General features: G+C 45.8%; 1 protein-coding gene across 2 annotated transcripts in view; it reads right to left on the bottom strand.

Annotated features, from left to right (window-relative positions):
- The window catches only part of SRC (SRC proto-oncogene, non-receptor tyrosine kinase), a 96,722-nt gene extending 79,824 nt beyond the window's left edge, over nt 1–16,898 (bottom strand). For both annotated transcript variants that reach the window (XM_035122157.3, XM_060277273.2), the window contains exon 1: nt 15,807–16,898. The gene's annotated coding sequence lies outside the window, so the exon portion shown is untranslated. The remainder of the gene's footprint in view (nt 1–15,806) is intronic.
- Between the last annotated feature and the right edge of the window lie 4,716 nt (nt 16,899–21,614).

Raw genomic sequence — 21,614 nt, 5'->3', positions numbered from 1 at the left:
CATGTTGCTGATCCCTGATGACTGACCATGCTGCCTGGTGGATGGGAGCTGTAGTCCAACAACCTTTGGAGGGCACCATGTGGGCTACCATTAGATAGCTTGTTTGCTCTGCATGTTCTGAAAATGCTGGTGACTAATAGCATCATGATGTACTATTCAAATCCTTATAGGTGCATTTGAGATCTAGGTAGATTATAATAGTGAGTGGACTAGGGCCCATGAATCACCCTCACCCTCCCCACCAAAAATATTTTCCTAGGAGTTTGCAACTAGTGGTGAGTAGGTCTGCTTTGGAGATAAACAGATGGCTGCTGAACAAAGAGGCCTAAAGCCAGTTGGGATGAGTTTCTTACCTAACAGCTGCCCCACATGTGCTCATTCTCTCACTTTCCACCCACAAACATCTATCAAAATAGAACAGCCTTGTTCTTGCACATGCTGACTTCCTACTCACTGTGTGCTTTAAAATTCAATTGTCCATTATATTAATTAAAACATAGGAATAACAATTTTTGCACTGATTTCCTATGTGGCATTCCTATGCACACTTCTCTGGGAAAAAGCCTCATTGAACACAGCAGGACCTACTTCCCAGTAGGATGCCCCAGCAGTCTCTCACAAGCTCCTACAAAGCTGCCTTACAATGAGTTAGACCAGGCATCCCCAAACTTCGGCCCTCTAGATGTTTTGGACTTCAATTCCCATCTTCCCCAACCACTGGTCCTGTTAGCTAGGGTTCATGGGAGTTGTAGGCCAAAACATCTGGAGGGCCACAGTTTGGGGATGCCCGAGTTAGACCATTGGTCCATCAAGCTCAGTATTGTTTACATGCTGTCTTACAATGACTCTCCAGGATTTCAAATAGAAGTCTTTCCCAGTCCTGTCTAAAGATGCTGGCAGTGCTCAAAATTAGCAAGGTCCCAGGCGCATTTAGCACCTGGCTATCGGTCACTTACAGTTTTTAATATTCGGTTGGGAGCCACCCAGAGTGGCTGGGGAAAGCCAGCCAGATGGGCGGGGCATAAATAACAGAATTATTATTATTATTATTAAAAGTCTAGCCCATGAAAGCTTACTCTACAGCACTACTGATTCACTGCTATGCTGAACTCTCCCCAATCAGCCATAGACCTGCAGCTTTTCAATTTCCAAACCAATCCCATCTTTGCAGCAAATCAATCCGTTTGATAATGAGCTCCATATTGGACTTTCCCACCCTGTGTTGCAACTAACAAAGCAGAATTATTGATGGCACAGAGGACAACTCCCAAGGCAGACATACTGTATTAAGGTTTCTTCATAATATAAATTTCCAATAAGTAGTGTATCAATCTGACAAAATCCACCAGCTGTGAATGAAATCTGCTCCCTGTCAAGGTTCATTGTGAAAAATGTAATCAAGAATAAGTTTATAAAACTTATTGTGGGCAAAGGCCTAACAAAAACAAAAGGCTCACTAAAGATCCAACATACCTAACACAGTGGGCTAGATTCTCCATTAAACTTACCAGTAGCTGTCCCACTATTTCAAGCATCCTGCATAAACACAGATACAAATTCCCCATTCACTGTTTGTCTTTGGTACTAGAAAGATTAGAAATCTCTCCTGGTTCTCACCTTTTACCTCCTTGATTGGTAATTTGCCAATGACCCATCTGTGTCTGGGTGCTTCCACACTAGACTTTAGTGTGCAACAACCATGTTTTGCTGAGTTACCTATCATGAGGTATCCACACAATGCCATCACCAGGTCATTGTCATCCTGTATTACCTTAAGACAAATGCACAATGCGCCAATCTAACCCTGCTCAAATTTGATTGACATAAGCTAGCTAACCAAGGGAACCCCTTGGCCCAAAGCCACCAATTTAGAAAAAAGGTTAATAGTTTCCATTTAGCATTGGATCTGGACTCACTGCAGTGTGGGTGGCACCACGATATTGCCCTGTTACTTACATACAATGTTAATTACACACAATACAAATTCTTACTGGCAACCATGACAAGTACTTGTTGATTAGCTCTAAATGCAGAGGAAGGAATTGCCAAGCTCACCCAGGAACCGATGACGAAACCAGAATCTACAGCTACAATCCTATGCACACTTACCTTGGAGAAAACTCCACTGAATATGTGATTTACTTCTGAGTAAACATGCAAAGGACTGTGTTGTAGGTAGGGTTGTGAGACTCAATAGAGGACAGGACTTCTGTGCCTTTAATTGCCCTGCTCTCTTTTGAGTCTGGAAACCTTAAAGAGAAACCAGCAGACCCTTTATTTAATTTCCAAGCAAAGGGTCTGCTGGTTTCTCTTTAAGGTTTCCAGACTCAAAAGAGAGCAGGGCAATTAAAGGCACAGAAGTCCTGTCCTCTTTTGAGTCTGGCAACCCTAGTTGTTAGTCTTCCAAGCAGAGCCTTGATTTGCATGACCAAAGATTTAGTTAATACTACACACACACACACACACACACACACACACCTCCCTCGCCCATCTGGTTCGGTTTCCTTAGCCACTCTGGGCGGCTTCCAATAGCATATTAAAAATATGGTAAAACATCAAACATTAAAAACTTCCCTAAACAGGGCTCCCTTCAGATGTCTTCTAAAAGTCAGATACCGGTAGTTGTTTATTTCCTTGACATCTGATGGGAGGGCATTCCACAGGGCGGGCGCCACTACTGAGAAGGCCCTCTGCCTGGTTCCCTGTAACCTCACTTCTTGCAGTGAGGAAACCGCCAGAAGGCCCTCAGTGGCTGGGCAGAATGTTGGCAAATTCACTTAATTCATGCTGCTAAATGAGTTGTTGAAGAAACAGAGTTTCTTTCCCTAATGAAGGTCCCCGGATACAGAATGCCTAGCTGTCACTTGATCCAGTCAGCAGTTCTGTACAAGTTGCTTACTTGTAAGGGAGCAGCATAATATTTTCCTCTAGTTCTTGCATCAAACCTCTATCCTTGTAAAGCAAAGGATTTCTCCTTGCTTTTATACCTCGCAGGCTAAACGCTCCAGAATGTTTAGTCTCAACTCTGAAGGGTAAATAGTTCAAGTCTGAAGTCAGAGCCAGAGCAGTTTTCCCCACAACAAGACAGCACAGCCAATCCTAATCAAAGTTCCACTCTACAACTTCCTTTCTTGAGTGCTCCTATTAACCCCTGAATAAAATTGTTCACAATATGGAAAAGTTCGGCTCACACCTTTGCTTTCCCCATATCAGCATTTGAATACTCTTCAATACAATTGTACCTTGGAAGCCAAACGCCTTGGCACTCAAACGTTTTGGCTCCTAAACACCTTAAACCTGGAAGTGGGTATTCTTTTGAAATCCGAATATCCAGCGCTGCTTGTGCAGCTTCCAACTGGCTGCAGGAGCTTCCTGCAGCCAATTGGAAACCGTGCCTTGGTTTCTGAATGTTTTGGAAGTCGAATGGATGTCCAGAACCGATTCTGTTCGGCTTCCAAGGTACTGTATGACTGTACTGGCAAGTGCAATGATAGCCTTTCACTCTACCCAGGACATATCCTGAGACTTTTGAAACTTCTTTTCGCATTGCTGGTGTGAGGGACAATCTACCAATAGACAAAGTGAAGTGGCTGCCTCAGGCGTCAGATGCTGGATGGCGGATGAGCAAACTGTTGGACGACTAAATTGTATGCATCACGTGGCCTGGCCTGCGTCCCCTAAGCTAGCCTGCTACCCCTAGATCTGGGGTGTCACTGTCCCAAAGCTAGTGGAACTAAAGCAGGAGTGGTAAACCCTGGCCTTTGGGCCACATTTGGGCCTCCCAGCCTTCCCATTTAGCCTGCAAGGTCATTTCCCAAAAAGCCACACCCACCTGCTCCACACCTGAGGCCCTATATGATACCAGGTGCGAGGCATATGGTGGTGCAGGCTGATGCCTGCCAAAAGCAGGATTGAACTCTCTGCGCATCAGCTGCAAGCCCACGAGCCAACTTTGATGATAGTTGATGCCATTATGATGCCACACGGATGTCCCTGCCCGCCTGCCTAAGTTGGCCTTCAGGGTGATGGGTGATAAAAGATTGGCCCAATGGTACAAAAATGTTCTATACCCCTGTACCAAAACTTTTTTTAAAAAAAACCAAAAAACTATTTGAAGGAACCTGAGAGTTGACCCTACCATTAGGGAGAGTTAGGTGGTTGCCTTGAGCAACTGACTTTAAAGTGGCATGAGAAGGTAGCAAAGTGTTAGCTGTTACTCTTGCATTTTCACTGCCTGGGAGGGGAGGAGATGTTTGTCAAGTTGCATGCCTCAGCTAACAAGCCTGGCCTTGGGTACTATCCGCCACGACTTTGGGAGGGTTGGTGCAATTTCCCGCTCCATCTCAGGTGCCCAGTTTGAGGCTGTGCAGAGTTTAAATAATAAGCCCACATATCCAACCCAGAAAATGAAGTGTGGAAGGTCAGAAAGCCTGGGGTAGGGTGGAGTGGGGGCTGTAACCAAGAGTTATGAACATACCTTGCATGTAGATATGTGCCACATCAGCGTTTGAAACTCCCATTGTTCTAGGCAAGCTTTGCAACAGGGAATTTCATTAATGCGAGCTCTGGATGCAGTATTGTGCCTAAGATTTCAGATTAAAACTGCCACTGCGAGAAGAAAATGAGAACCTTTTTCTGCCTCCCCACTTCCAGCCATTCTCTGAAGACAGGAGAAGGGCCCCTCCTAAGAATATTAGGGCGGTAGACAGGCAGGGGAAGTATGGCTTTCTTTTTTGCAGTCTTCAGATGATGACTAGACCATGTGAAAAATGAACGTAATATTTTTGCTACACTTCATTCATTTTCAGCTTTGTATTCTTGCTATAAAAAGCATGCCTAGACACTCCATTGCGGTGTCCATAACCTAGGTTGAAGGTGCCATTTAGCTCCTAGCTTTCATATCTCAGTTTCTAACACTGTGCCAAATTCGACCCAAGACACCTCCACTCTTAGGCTCTTGACCAGTAGAGCAGACTTGGCTGCCCTTCATCGCAGTGCATGGTGCAGCGGAGCTGTTGAGCAGGAATTTGGGGTGGGGGTTGGGGGCACAAATCATACTATGTTGCTTTCTGAAGCAGCAGCTGAGGGGGGCACAATAACAAAAAGATATCCCTTCCTATTATTCAAGCACTGCCTGAAGCTACCTGCTCAAAGCAGAAGCACAGTTTAGACTAGGGACTTCCCACTTTGTAGCTGAGAGGCTAGCCCTACTCAGGGCAGACCCATTGAAATTAATGGACACAACTGACTTATTAACTTCATCTGTCTAGTCTGAGTAGGACTAGCATTAGAGGAGACAACCCTCAGGCTCTTAGCCATTATGCTGAGAATCAGGTCCTACAGGCACTCAAGATTTTGCTGCCCTGCTGCCACCTCCCAGCAAGTGCACAGAGTTGCACTCAAAAGCTGGTGCTCAAGGAATATCCTTTCCCAGGTTTTCCTCGCAACTCCACCCCGTCTCCCTTGCCTCCCCACAATTCATCTGACTGGGGTGCCTCTCAAGCAATCCTGGCAGCAGCTTCCCAAGACCCAAGAGGCCACCCACCGAGCAGATTATGACTGCAGCAGCAATCTGCAGGCACCTGAAGCCTATGCACAATCTGGAAGGCAGAAATCCAGAACAGAACTTCTCCAGGCGGTGATTAGAATGCATGCTGTTCTTTTTATTTGCAACTCCCTTCCAGCGTCACACCTAAGGCAGCCCAGCTGGCTCTGATAAGAAATGTATACCCCTCTCCTTTGGGTTCTGCAACTTTTAAGGACATCCACGTGCCATGCCCAAGGAAGGAAAGTGAGAGATTTAAGACTCCCACTGCTTCTGATATCCATTTCGGATCCAGCAACTCTGGCGTAAGAACATAAGGAAAGTCTGCTGGATTAGGCCAATGGCCCATCTAGTCCAACATCCTGTTCTCACAGTAGCCGACGAGATGAGAAAAGTGGACTGAACCTCAACATCAGAATGACTAGCCCAAAGCAAACATTTGTATTTCATGACTTGGCAACATACTGGGGGGGAAGTAGTTTGTCATGAGCAACATGCATAAGCCAGGTATGGTCTCACCTATTACTGGCATGCACTACTGACAATGTACAATAGGATTGGTTCAAACCACCATGAGGGCAAGGCTATAGCTGCAGGACCATAATGATTCAGATTCACCTAATGACTTGTGTAATCTGGTGATGAAGCTGGGTTTTTGATGCAAGTTCGCCTGGTTAAGAATTGGGGGGGGGGGTGTAGCTCATTTTCAGAGCATCTGCTCTGTACAGAGAAGGGCTTGAGTTCAACCCCCACCCTCGCCAGGTAGGGGGAGGAGAAACCATTGTCTGAAATCCTAGAGAGCCACTGCCAGTCATTGTGGACCTGGAGTAGCAGCATGATGCTCTTCAGATGTTGTTGGGTCTCCAGCTCCTATAATTTCTGGCCATTGGCCGCACTGGCTGGGGTGAAGGGTGTTGGAAGTCCAACATCATCTGTAGGACATCTTGTTGGCTAGTCCTGGTGTAGACAGTAGGGAGCTAGATGGACCAACTGTCCAACTATGTTCCTAAGAGTTTGGTTACAATTTAGTACTCTGAAGACAGAAGATGAGAAAACTGTTTCCTTCAAAGTGTTATGAAATTAAGCTAATCTCAATCAGCCCTGATTTTCAAAAACCTGCTGCACTGCACCATTGTGCCCTTGAAATAATTTTGGTAGCCAGAGAATTATGGGAATCAATCCCTAAACACAGATATTATTTTTTGGCAAACTTTAGGGGAGGTCTGTGCAAGTATGTGCAGAAACTGCACAAAAGATAGCATTTACATGTCTTGCTCTGCTCACCTTTGCCCCTGACCCCACCCACCACTGAAACATGGCCCTTGAAAAATTTTCCAGAAGGGAATGTGGCCCTTGGCTCCCCAACATTTTAAATGGAAATTAAAATAAACAAAAACATTAAACTATCAGCCAAGGAGGCAGGATCAGCAATTACCATAAAACTAAGGAAAAAAACATTATCCACCACATATGATGAGAACCTGCTGAAATAATGCAGTATTTGACAACCAGCAAAAAACAGCACAGGAGCCAACTGTACTTTGTGGAGCAAGGTGTTCATAATATAGGTGGAGCCACCAAGAAGGCCCACTCTCTCTTGTCTCATTCAAATACGTTCTCATCCTAGGTGAGACAAGGAGAAGGACTTCTCCTTCTGATCTTAGGGAGCAGGCAGGATGATCCCCAAAGTATATCCTGGACCTAAGCTATTTAGGACTTTGATAAAGGATAGCCACCAAAACTTTGTGCCCAGAAGCAAACTGGTAATCAGTGCAGATGTTGGTGGAATGTGATAAGTGTGCATACCCAACAACATCATTGTGGTTGCATTCTGGACCAGATGAAACTTCCTAAGGTTTTCAAAAGTAGCCCCATGTTAGAGCATGTTGGAATAACCCAGCTATGGCTTCCTTGTCTTGTTACCCAGGAGACTGTTGCTTGCTTCAGGTAACCAGGCAAATGGCTGTTTCCTAGTCAGTCCTACCAATAGCTGTACATTTGGAGCATTACAAACAGCACTCTTGGAGGCCAATTTTTCAAAAACATTTCCTCAAATTAAGATACACTAAATCTCAACTTCATATTACTAAAGGGAAAGTTGATGACAACAGAGGTTTGAATAAATTTCCTAAGGGGAATGGCACATCAGAGACAGAATTAGATCTCAAAACTTCCCACTTCCCTGTCTTATGCTATGATCACACTTCGGATCACAAGACCACAGTTTGATTTGTTTGTAGTTTTCCTCAAGTACATACCTCATTTAGCAATGGATAGCAAGCACACTGGTGAGACTCTGAACGGCAACAATGGCCTGATCTTTAAGGTTGCTAAGCAAAAATCTAAGATTAGGGGACATTATGGTGTTGGGTGACTTGCCATATGGTGCTATAATGCTCCAAAATGTGAGGCATTAATTGTGTTTAGAGCCAAGATGAATATGGGTCATTATATTAATCCTTCAAAACAAAAGGGCATCCATTACAGAAATGGACTAGGCCGCAGTCGAGCGCAGACCATTTCAAGAAGCTCCCACAAAGCTAAGCATAGGGTATGAATCTATGCTCCTACATGGCAGGACCAATTCAGTAAAGCACCTCCAAATCACCTGTGGCATCCCAAAAGGTGGACAACATCACTTAGGCTAGGAAGTATTTGTGAACCACCCCTAGCTGTGTGAATTAGCTCCTAGAACTACCCTCTGCCCCCCAGCAAAATTAATTGATTAGCAATGTGCATTTCAAGAGACGGAAGAAGCTACAGCTATAGCTGGAGTGGCTTTTCAAGTTGCTTTGCAGTGTTAAACAGATCTCCTTACACACACCTAGGATACAGTACTTCCAAAGAAGGCGTTTATTGTGGAGTTGCCATGGTGGGGTTGGGGGTGGGGTTCCACTAGACTTCCGGTTCTTTGAATGCTTTGAAGGTTGTATCATAGGGTACCAAGTCTCCATTACCTGTAAATATGGAGTGGGGAACACACTGGTTGGAGAGTTGATGGGAGTTGTAGCCCGAAACCTCTACAGAATATCAGTTTAGAGAAGGCTGCTTTATTAATACCACTGACCATCAAATCATGAAGAGAGGAGAAAAGAGTCAGTTCTACACTAGAGCTTTTTAAGCTTATTCTCCAGTCAGAAGCATCACCATATATCTTCAGGCTTGAACATCGCAAAGACCAATTTATCAAACCACCAACATAAAATTGTGAATCTGCACTGCACCAGTTCAAGATACAAGTGAAGAGTTGCATGTCTGAAAGCTCCCCCAGTGCAAAAACACCCTGCACGTAATAAAAACTGAGTGTCAGGGCTTCACACCCACAAACTGCATCCAGGAAAGGCTTTCTGACTAACTCATTCTAGCAAGCAGTTCCAAATAGCTCAATTTAAATACACACGCTGGACTAGAGCCACTAGCTTAGAGGAATCAGAAGAGAGGTGCCGACTTTTCAAGGAAACTTGTGAAGGGTTTTAACACCAGCTGAAAACGGGAGATCATCAGAAGGCTTTCCAGCTAGGCTGTGCAACAGGAGGCCAGAAGTGTTTGAGGAAGTGAGGTCACCTGAGATTCCCCACCAGATATAAAAGCACCAGCTACAAACTGAGCTGTAAAGTAGGCAGCGCAGGAAACAATAGATCTTTAGATAGCCGTTCAAATTTCCTAAATTCATGCCAGAAATAAAATTAAGAGTGTAGTCATTAGTAGAAGTGGCTTTAAAAATAGCATGTGTGTTTCTTTAGAAGTCTATCAAAGGAAAGAGAGGCAGCTGGATTAAATCAGGTCACTTCAGGGAACTCAGCTTGTGTACTCCTCCCAAAAAGATTGGTGCTCATTAGCGAAGCAATAGTAAGTACACAACCTAGGGTTTCATGAATGACCAAGAAAGCCAATCTAATCTCCTCACACAAAATGCACCAGGGCAGTTTTCCAGCACAAATGAATGGGCACTTCTCCAGTCTTCAGAGTAGCTGGAAGTGGGGAGGCAGAAAAAGGTCCTCCTTTCCTTCCACTCTGCAGTTTTAATCTGAAATCTTAGGTGCAGGACTGTGCCCAGAGCTCAGGAACTGCTCACGCTAATGAAATTCCATGTCGCAAAATGCGCCTAGAACAATGGGAGTTTCAAACGCTGCTTTTGAGCCCCCAAATGGTTTATATTTAATACCCAGCGGTGTGTATGTGTGTATGCATTGTTCCTTCCTGTTCAGGAGAAGATGTGAATAGTGATAACTACGACATGTGGTTCATTGTTTTCGATGGTACCTCTAGGCAACTGCCAAGCCATCCCTTGATGGAGGGGAATTCCAGACTTCACCCATGAGCAAGTCACCAGTGACTTTCCAATGACCTGTTACTTCCAAGTTCCATGTCAGAATAATATTTCACTGGATTTTCAACCTCAAACAAGTGGTTTGCAACGTATTTTAGCATTCGTAAACAGCACCCAACTTTGTTACTGAAGAAACAGATGTTTCTAGAATGCTCAAAATGAAAACTGTTTTGATTGGGACAATTAACTTCCTGTTCCATGTTTGGATTTGATTTGGATTTGATATCCCGCTTTATCACTACCCGAAGGAGTCTCAAAGCCGCTAACAATCTCCTTTTCCCTTCCTCCCCCACAACAAACAATCTGTGAGGTGAGTGGGGCTGAGTTGAGAGACTTCAGAGAAGTGTGACTAGCCCAAGGTCACCCAGCAGCTGCATGTGGAGGAGCGGGGACACGAACCCAGTTCACCATACACTGGCTCTTGTGTTCCATGTTTGAAGAATCACTTTCATATCTATTCCAGACTGAAGATGTACATGCACCTAGGTGTGTGCTCGTCTCTGGGAAAACATGGACCAGGAAGCATGTAATTATGCCAACCCCTATTCATCATTAACCTGGCTTTCAATTTACATGACAGTTTTATGGGTCTAAGATGCACAGCTAGGATTCAGACTACCAAAACAATAGTCAACATGCTTACAGAATTCTTCAGGGCAGAAAAAGTGAATCATTTCCCTGCTGTTAAGCCAGTTTCATTTCATATTAGATATCCATCTGTCTTCACTTCCCCCACCCAAAAATGGAAGAACTGATCTCTAGATCTACTCAAAAGAGACCAACTAGTAATACTTTCTAACGACAGTAGCAAACATTTTCTAATTATAGCAGTGATTTGTATTGCCTCTTAATCTAAGTCCCCCCCCTTTAAAACCAATCAGTTGAACAATGGAAGGGTTTACCTTGGAAGATGTCGATAAGCCTTATCCCACATGATTTTGAAAGAAGAGAAATAATCAAGTCAAATGAAGAGTATCCTGCCATGGCAGGACTTGCTCCAGATCAGGGATGGTGCTGATAATCCCAAGGTTGCATGTTTGATCCTCGTAAGGAACAGCTGCATATTCCTGCATTGCAAGGGGTTGGACTAGATGACCCTCCAGGTCCCTTCAATCTATACAATTCTATGATCTGGAGGGCCACAAATTCCCCACTGCTGCTCTTGTCTACTGAAAAGCATGCTATGTCACAATAGTGTGTATTAGGATTATTAGAATCTGAGATACACTTTACTGTACAGTTCCCTGCTGGCAACAGAATGTCCCTAAAAAGAGCTATGAAAACTGGTTTAAAACTGAAAGGAAGGAACCAGCACTCCCTGACTCATTTTAGCTGGAAGAGATGCTTCACCACGAGTCATTTTCACTTGCCTTTCAAGTGTCCTGGAAAACCAGCAGAGTAGCTGACCGATGTTGCTAACTGCTCATCTCATAATGGGACAGCTTTGGCCTATACTTTTTCCTCTTTCTTTTTGACAGAGAGAGAGAGAAAAAAAAAACTTAAGGAGTTCACTAACACATACTCCTTGGCAAACAAGTCATGACTCCCATGCCATGCCCAAGAGAGCCCTCACTGATTAGACATGCCCGGGTTTTCATCTTACTTGACAACAGTGATGGCTGCAACTAGGGTTGCCAGACTCAATAGAGGACAGGACTTCTGTGCCTTTAATTTCCAAGCAAAGGGTCTGCTGGTTTCTCTTTAAGGTTTCCAGACTCAAAAGAGAGCAAGGCAATTAAAGGCACAGAAGTCCTGCCCTCTATTGAGTGTGGCAACCCTAACACCATGCCATCTGCAACCCTAGCTGCAACCCACCAGTGGTGCAAAAGGCTGGGAGGTCAACAGTAGGTGGCGCCAGAGCCAATGAGAGAACCAGCTAATTCTGGTATTATCCTCCTCCCTGCTGAGTTCTTCAAATGCAACATTGTGACTAAGGAGGAGGAGACTGATAGCTGTGCCACCCCTGGATTGGTGGAAAGTAAGGAGGTAGATGAGGTTGGTGGGGCAATGTCCCATTCATCTTGATGGGCAAGCCCCCTCTGCTTAACAATTGCCCAATGGCGCCTCCAGGATTCTTAAGACTCTCAGGCATGACACCCTTAATGGGTCTCCCTAGCCTAGAAGAGGGGAGTGACAAGACTTTGCCAACCTTGCCAGCCTCTGAAGCTAGGCCTACAGACCCATGAAGTGCAATGCTTATTAAAAAAAAGCCAATACACATACTCATCTGTGAGCCAGATTGAGAACAGGATCAGACCCTGGAAGCTGTGTGCATGCATGTGAGTCAGTCCTTGATGTTGGTAACTCTCATGTCTATCATGGAATGGCAGCAGCACAGGTAAGAAGGAGCCCTGTGACATCTTAAAATGGGACTACAGATTCACTGCAATGGGCAGTGTAAAAATTATAGGGGCTTAGCCTTATGCCACCCAAAAATGTGGGAGTCTCCAAGGAGTCTTGTCACTCTAACTGTATGTTTATTCCTGTTCATTTGTTTTAAAAAAGCACTCATAGCTTTCAGTTCTTTCTCATATGTTGGATGTGGGGCAGCTGACATTGCATCAGAAGTGGATTGGCAGCAAATTCAGGACAGGCAAAAAGGGAAAATATTCTACACACATTCCATAATTACCTTGTGGAATTCACTGGCATGAGTGATGGCCATGGCCCTTGGGGAATGCTGTAGCTCAGTGGTACATCATCTGTTTTACATGCAGAAGGTCCCAGGTTCAATCCCTGGTAGGACTGGGAATGTCCCCTGACTGATAACTCCGTAGAGCGGCTGCCAATCAGTGCAGGAAATACTGATCAATGGTATAAAGTGGATTCCTATGTACCACTTTAGACAGTTTTTTTGGGGGGGGGAGTATAGATCAGGGATAAGGGAACCAGTGGCCCTCCAGATAATGCCAGGAGCATCAATGAAAGCCTCAGCAGATGCCTTGGGCCCATGGGCACAGAGTTGATGACCGCTGACCTGTATGGCACAGTATGTCATGCCGGTCTGGGCCCCCAACAGTGAGAGGAGAGGAGCAGCAGCCAGAAAGACTGCAGAGCAGGTAAACTTTTTCAACCTCTCCCTGCTCTGCATTTGCTGCTGCTCTCCTTGCAAGGAAAAGAGAAGCACCAGATCATCCTTGGAGGACCTGCTGATTGGCAGCTGCTGAACTTGTGGCCAAGACTTCTGGCTGGGGGTAGGGAGACTTTAAAAATATATATCCTGGGTTGACATGGCTGCCTTCTGGGTTAGGGAAGGGTGCATATCAGTGTTTGAGTTGTGTTTTTTATTTACTGGTAAGTGGGTGAGAATATCATTTTGTCTGGGTTTTTTGTTAGTGTGTTGTCAATGCTGTTATCACTGTTACTGGCAGGGCTGTTTTTTATAAGCTGTATGGAATGTCAATGATCTATATGATATTTTTTTAACTTTATAAAGTATTTCAATATATGTTCTTCAGTGCTTAGTTACTTGGAGACCTTTCAGGTGGCAAGTGACTACTAGGTTTAAATAAATAATAATGATGATTAATAGTGATAACAGTACTAACAACGTTATATACCACTGAATGCCAGGCGCTGCAGACAGACAACAGGAGAGGATCTGTTGCCTTCATGCTCTGCTTCTAAGCTGGCTGACTGTTGTTGGAAGGAGGGTGTTGGATGACCCTAATCCAGGGGTCAGCAAACTTTTTCATCAGGAGGCCTGTCCACTGTCCCTCAGACCTTGTGGGGGGGCTGGACTATATTTTGGGGGGAAATATGAACAAATTCCTATGCCCCACAAATAACCCAGAGCTGCATTTCAAATAAAAGGACACATTCTACTCATGTAAAAACACTAGGCAGGCCCCACAAATAACCCAGAGATGCATTTTAAATAAAAGGACACATTCTACTCATGTAAAAACATGCCGATTCCCGGACCGCCCACGGGCCGGATTTAGAAGGCGATTGGGCCGCATCCGGCCCCCAGGCCTTAGTTTGGGAACCCCTGCCGTAATCAGAGCAGAGATCCATCAAGACATTCTTCCTCCTTCCTATTGTGTATTTCACATGCACACATCAAGTACCAGCATGTAAGTCACCCAAAAATACTGGTTTGGATTTGAGCTTGCTTGAGTGCATTTGCTTCCAACCAGATTTTGCTATTCCCCACCACTCTTTCTGCTGCAGCTCTTCCCCACATATGCCATCTCACATGCCAGGGGTTCTCTGGCTTTCAGGTGAGGCTTTACATGGGTTCCCAGAGGCTGCAAGGAGGAGGAGGAGGTTGTTGCACAAGCCTTAATCCAAAGGACCCTTCATTATAGTCACCCTTAGCATTTATGCAGCACATTCCATGGGTGTGAAACATTTCCCCGTAACATCATGTCACAGCAGGACTTCAAACAAACCCTGTAAGCTTGGTCTAGCTAGGATCTTCTCCATATGCCTGCTGAGACAAGCAAGGGACTTGACCAAGGCCACCTAGTGAGTTTGTGACAGAGATAAAACAGACAGAAAGATGTCCTGATTTGCACTGGACACTCAAGCAAGTTTGAAGGGAGAAGAAGATCCTGCAGTGGGAGAACACACAACTTTACTGGACACAAGAGCCTCCAAGAGAACAACAAGGGCACCTGAAGCCTTGCTAGTGACCAAAAAGAGGCACTCCTACAGAGGACATCCTCTCTCCACTCGCACAGAACATACCAGTTTGCTCTTTTCTCTGGCAGCTACTAAGGAGTTAACTCTGCTCTCCTCTCGAATTCTTTGCAATTTTTCAGAGTAGCGCGCGCACACACACACCGTTTTGCCCTTCTCATTTAAAGGTCTTCGGGAAGATTGCCCAACCTCCGCTCCTGGAGAATGACGGACGTCGCCTTTATGTGACAATAAACTGGGTTACCTCACATTGCATCCTCCGGCTTCACGCCGCGCGCGCGCGCACACACAATAAAAGCAGCAGCGAGAAGTTACGAGGCGGAGATCGCCCCATTTATTAGTTAATTAAGTAGCTCCCCAATTTTGCACAAGATTAAATCCTGCCAGGCTGCCGCCAGTTTTAAGGCGGGACAAGGTTAAAGAGAAGCGTTGTAGGCGTGCTCCTAGAACGATACTGCCACAACATAAACACAAACACTAGTACTGTACTCTCTCGCCCCCCTCAAAATGAATATTTTACCAATAGCAAATTAAAAAAATTAAAGGAGCTGGACTGGAAAAACCATCGAAGCGGGCATGATAAATTTTTCATATTTTGGCCTAGATACAGCTCCCAGATTACCCCTCTCCCCCACCTTATTCCTTTGCCCAAGAGATTGGGTTGAATATATACTACAAGAGTGGGAGTGGGAGTGTGTGGGAGTGGGAGTGGGGTTGGGGGAGAGAAAGTACAGTCCTAGATAGGAAGCGAGCGGCGCATCACGCCCGCCGAAGCAGACGGAGAATCACAACAAAAGAAAGTGCATCGGAACCAAGTCGCGCACAACACGATCCGGGGAAAGACTCTTCGCTTCCTTTCCCGGCGGTTTCGCCCTTCCACGCGCCCCTCCCCAAACAAAAGCCCAAACCGAGCAAGCAGAACCATCACAACAACTCATACCAGGAGACACCTTTCGTTGCCTCCTTTAAAAAACAAAACAAAAAAAACACCTCGGGACTTAATTCATCTGTGCCCCTCGCTGGGAATGATTGCTGCCCTTATAAAAAGAAATCGAGGGGTTCAGGGGGAGCAGCTATAACGTTTACTGGTCCTGCGGCTTTGATTTTCGCGTGCAGTCTTCCCCCTCCTCTCCTCCTTTCTCCAAGAACAGGATATTAACAAAGCTCGCTTAGTCAGTTGCAACCAAGGCTGTTAGTCAAGATCACGCCCGGCCAGAGAGCCGGAGACGCCGGGATATTAAGCACAGCAGCCCAATCCCCTCCCCGCAGCACCCGGCAGTCACTTACCTTCCTTTTATTTCCTCTCTCTTTCAAGTCTCCTAGTGGCAAGAGAGAACCGCGGGGGCCAGATGAAGACCCCTGGCTTGCTTCCTTCGCCCCGTCTTCTCCTCCTCCTCCTCCCAACCACGGGAACCGGCCAGATCTTCAGCGGGGCCAAGCAGGGAGCAAACAAATGAATCGATGGCTCCGATTAAAAAAGAAAGGCGGGCGGGGGGCGGGATCGCAGAGAGGCGAGACGGCGCGCAAAGGCAGGACCCGAAGAGCTCAGGCGCTGGCCAGCCGGTGCGTTCCGGAGTTCCTCTAGCCCATATAGCGCGGAAAGAGCCGCGATGGAAGAAAAACCAGGGCGCTCGCTTTTGTGTGGAGCGAGCCAGTGAATGGGAGGGAGGGTGCGTGTTTGTGTGTGCGCGCGCCGCAAGCGCGCTCTCTCTCTCTCTCTTTCCAGACCGAGCGAAAGGCGTGCGCCTTTACAGAGCCGGTCTTCCGATGCCTTTGCCCCACAGCTCCCTTTCGCGGTGTGCAGAAGGCTGGAGATCAGCAAATGGCTGGAAAGGGATGGTGAACTTGGAGCGATTTCGAGAAGTGAGGTCAGCAGCCGAGGTACACGCCCGCCTGCGCCTCCGACACCGTCTCCTCTTTCTCCGCCCCCACCTCGCGCCAGAGATCCCTCAAGCTCCTCTCCAGCAGCAGCAGAAGCATCCAGCAAGGGATCCGAGAGAGGAATCCAAAGCTTCGTCGCCACCAGCGCCACTCCTTAGGCCCGTCCCCGTGGCACCGGGCACCCTGGCGTCGACTCGCTAAGCTTTGGGAGTCTCTCCTAACGCAGCGGCTGCCACCACCGTCAGCCTCGACTGCCTTGTTTTATATTTCATTTCTTTCTCCAAAGGCTTCTTTTTCCTCCTCCCCCTTCCAAAAAAGGAATATGGCAGCGGGGCCGGAAGCAGCTTTTAAGGAGGGAGGGGAACTCCCCCGCCTTCCTTCGCTAGCTGCCTCCTCCTCCTCGCTTCCACCTCCATCATCATCATCATCATCATCATCACCGAGGATCATCCACCCGCTTAGTTTTTTCTAAAAGAGGCGACAGGAACAACAAAAAAATGGAGCCCGCGATGGCTCTGCCTGCCTGCCGGGGGAGTTGAGTTGGAGAGGGTATGGCGTAGTTGTGAGCAAAGGCATGACGTCCGCAAGCAGCGAACTGACGTCGTGGGTGTCTTTTTTCGGCTCGGCCAGCGCTTGGAGAAGACTTGGCTCGAGGGGGATGATGGACTTTTAGGCAGGGATTTGAACAGGCTTGAAGGTTCCGCAGCGCCAAGAATTACGCAGACAAGATTTCAGCTTCCCTTGTGGGGTGGTCGGCCCTGGTTCCCAGTTGTTCCCCCTTCTTGCGCGATGCAACCAAGCAGCCCAGGTCCGTTTACTCGGAAGTAAATCCCACTGATAGGTTTATTTCTAGGGAAGTATACCTAGAATGACAGCTGTGAAGCCTGACCCCGCCCCCATACTTGTTTATACTGAAGTCCCCATGAGTGAAATAGAGGTTTTCTGCCAGTTATGTGTGCATAGGACTCAGAGGTGTCTTGGTGAATTCATGCCTTCGCAGCCACGCCTCTTTAAAAGTTCTCTAAGTCAGTGTTTCTCAACCTTTTTTGGGGCCACGGCACACTTGTTCCGTGAAAAAAATCACGAGGCACACCACCATTAAAAAAGTTAAAAAATTTAACTCTGTGCCGCCCTATATTATAATTATGACTGTAAGAAACACTTGCCAAATATTGCTTTCCGGTGGGTCAGTGTTGTATATTGGCGGCCGCCAGGCACATGACAATGCAAATCGCCCTTCTCGTCGCCGCACATCGTGGCACACCAGCCAGCGGTTGAGAAACGCTGCTCTAAGTGGTGGTATAGGCAACCTGGGAACTTCCAGATGTGATTGGACTACAATTCCTATGCTCCTTTACAGCTATTGGGAATGCTGGGAGTTAGAGTTTAACAACTTCTGGAGAGGATCATAGAATTGGAGAGTTGGAAGGGACCACAAGGGTCATTTAGTCCAACCCCCTGCAATGCAGGAATGCTTGAACCCACCCATAAGAATCTCATGCTCTACCAACCGAGCTGTTCCCCATTTGATTTTTATAGTTCTGTAACTATAGTTCTATAATGCTCTATAACAAAAAAACGACCTTTCTAAATTTAACAAATAAACAAACCCATGCAAACATCATTGCTTCAATAGCAAGCCCCCTTGCATAACACCCAGCCTGATGAAGATCTCTGGGGGACTCAAATGCTTGCTCACTGTGTTGTGATATTTTGGCTGGTGATAATAAAGGGACTGTGGCAGTTTAGCCCTTACCCATGCATACCAATGTAGTGTACCTTTTCCTTTGCTTAGCTTATTTGATGTGCTTCTCTCTGAGAAAAGAGATCTCAGTGGGACGTGTTTCAGAGATCTGGTATAACATTCACCCCGGAGACCAAACCACAAAGCTGCAAGTCCTCAGTTTGAATCGTGAACTCACTAGAATGCCTTAGGCAGGTCACTTTTTCTTAGCCTTAAGCACCCCATCTACGAGATAGGAATAATAATATTGACCCACCTTGCAGGGCTGTTGCGAGAATTGCAGCAGCTTCATATCTGCGAAGCAACCTGCTTTTGCATTCAGTGTAAATAACTAAGTATTAATTATAACCACATGTAGTATTTATAATTCTGATAAAGCCTGTTCTACTGAGTTCAAAGGGACTTACACCAAGGTAAGTGTGCATAGAATTGCAGCTTTAGCTTCACCCAGAGCCTCCCTAGTACAAAGTGCTGCTGCAAATGCGGCCTGCCCTCCTTGATTTCAGCAGGCCTTGTGCAAGAGGACTTCCTGGTGGATTAGGGCTAAAGTTGTTGTGAGAGGAGAAGAGATTAAACATGGGGAACCGCTTTACATGTGGGCACATAGTATGCAATGATTTTATTTTGGTTTGTTGGTTTTTAAGTATGTTGTAACTCATCCATAACGCTGAATTGAAATCTAAACAGAGCAGTTGCTCTTAGGTTTAACGGAATGCGACTGAGCTATTGAGGCAGATCACAACCTTGTGTGAAATATTATAAATGCATGTTTTTCCTTCCAGCAAAGCCTGAATAATCTGTTGTATTATTATTTATTAATCCATGGTTTAAGGAGTTTCCAGCTGTCTCTCCCCTGCCCCCTTTCCTCGCTGTGACTAGTGCTGTTTGCCTGCCTCAAGGATTCACATTTCCTATGTTCATAATGACAGGTCTTTGTTTCAACAATCTCTCTCTGCATGGCATTACATTGCCATTTGATTTCTGATCTAGTAACCTAGTTTGCATGTTGCCAGCATTAAATTCGTAAAAAAAAATGGGATGATGGGACTCAAAGCCGCCTGGATTTAGAAGTCAAGCTTCCTGACCCAGAAACTGCGCCTTCTAATTCTAAGGTTGGACTCTGATGAATATTAACTTGGGAGAAATTGTCATTGAACTCAGTGGGAGTTAATGTTCAAGTCAAGTAAGTGGTGCATAGGGTAAGGCGCTATCTGTGCACACCGGCAGAAGGAAACACCCTCTTTGCATACTCTAAATATTTTATTTTATTCTTCGCTGATCAGTTGGTGCTAACCCTGCAAATGGGATGTATTTCAGAATGGGTAGCTATATTAGTCTGTGACAGCAAAAAGCAGTAAAAGGAGTTAAGATACGTTAAGATGATTGGATTTATTGTTGTGTGAGCTTCCATGGAGTCCATACATCTGACAAAATGGGCTCTAGTCCATTAAAGCTCATGCTACAATACATCTATTATGCTTTAAGAGAGGAGTGGGGAATCTTTTTCAGCTCGAGGGCTGTGTTTCCTTTTATTCAACCAGGGGCCACAAGCCAATGGTGAGCGGGGGCAGAGGCAAAAGTGTGCAGAGCAATGAATGTCAAGAAGACTCTGTGCTATCCTAATATGACAGGTGCAGCCTTTGGGACCCCAAATTTAGTTAGAATCATAGAATGGTAGAGTTGGAAGGGATCCCGAGGGTCTTCTAGTCCAACTCCCTGCAACACAGGAATCCAACTCTGCTTAAAAACCTCCTAGGAAGGAAGGTCCACCACCTTCTGAGAGAATCTGTTCCACAGTCAAATAGCTGTTACTGTCAGAAAGTGCTTCCTTATGTTTAGTTGGAATCTCCTTTCTTTTAACTTGAATCCCTTGGTTTGGGACCTACCCCGCAGAACAGGAGAAAACAAGCTTGTTGCATCTTTAGATATTTTGAAGATGGCCATAATTTTTCCTCTTGGTCTCCTCTTTTCCACGCGGAACATACCCAGGTCCTTCAACCATTCCTCGTAAGACTCGGTTTTCAGACCCTCAGTCATTTGGTCTGGTGTGCTCTGGTCCATGGGGTCACAAAGAGTCGGACACGACTAAACAACTAAACAACAACATGCTTCAACACCGGTCCTGAAACACCTACATTGGCTCCCAGTATGTTTCCGAGCACAATTCAAAGTGTTGGTGGTGACCTTTAAAGCCCTAATCAGCCTCAGCCCAGTGTCTGCCAGTGGATAGTGCCATTACAAGCTTTAGTCACTAGGTGGCACTGGACTTAATTGCATTTGGGTGGATGCAGGTGTTTCCTGTAAGTGATAATAATGTTCTTGTTCCGCTTGTCTTCCACAGCAATCTTCCAACTGTGCCTAGTGCAGGCATCCCCAAACTTTGGCCCTCTAGATGTTTTGGACTACAGTTCCCATCATCCCTGACCACTGGTCCTGTTAGCTAGGGATCATGGGAGTTGTACGCCAAAACATCTGGAGGGCTGCAGTTGGGGGATGCCTGGCCTAATGGAATACTGGCTCTGTAGATTCCCATTGTAGATTCCCTCTGTTGATTGATCCTTGAGTTACACTAGGGGGATTTTGAAGTAATTAATCCCTGACATAGGATCAGATGAAGTGTGAAGCTAGGTTGTTGTGTATTTAGCTTTGAAGGCTATTCATCTGCTATACCATCAGCTTGTTGTACATCTCTCTCTCTCTCTCTCTCTCTCTCTCTCTCTCTCTCTCTCTCTCTCTCTCTCTCTCTGTGTGTGTTTTTAAGGTAGTGTATCTTAAATGGGCACATAGTTAGGATACTGATCCATCACCTGAGAATCTATGCAACCCCTCCCTTTCCCTAACACATATGTTGCACAACCAATAACGAAGACTTTGCTTACTATGTTACTGTCCATTTCTTTTTAAAGAAGAAATTGGGTGAACCAAGGAGTTATTAGATCTTCAGGACTCTTATTGGTTTTCTGTGAGCCATTACATCAGGTGATAAAAAACCCAATCTACTAACTGCGTACCTAGAGAAAATAACACCTTACATAGAGGCTCTCTTGAACTGTATTTGTGAAACACACTGTTTCACACAAGAACCTGCCTTGAGCAACAGAAGGAAAGAACACACACACACACACACACACACACAGACAGTGAATGATGTTGCTTCTCAACCCAACTGCCTGTCCCTTTTCATTTCATAATTTCCCATGATGGTGCAGAAAGCCAACACAACTGTGAGTCATGGGAAGCAAAGGAGTCACAAAGAAGCCCAATTCCACTCTTATTATCACTGCCTATGATTTCGGTCTGTAGCTGTAGCTCTGTAGTCCAAAGACAGAGCACACACCTTGCCAGGAACAAAGCCCTGACATCTCCAGTTATAACAAGATCGGGTAGCAGGTGATGAAAATGACCTCCACTTCAGACCCTGGAAAGCTGCTGCCAGATCAAGGGGTAAATGCTGAGATGTCGGGATGTCA

This window comes from Zootoca vivipara, chromosome 7, assembly GCF_965207765.1.
Source record: "Zootoca vivipara chromosome 7, rZooViv2.hap1.1, whole genome shotgun sequence".
NCBI lineage: Eukaryota > Metazoa > Chordata > Lepidosauria > Squamata > Lacertidae > Zootoca > Zootoca vivipara.
This window is presented reverse-complemented; position numbering and strand designations above follow the sequence as displayed.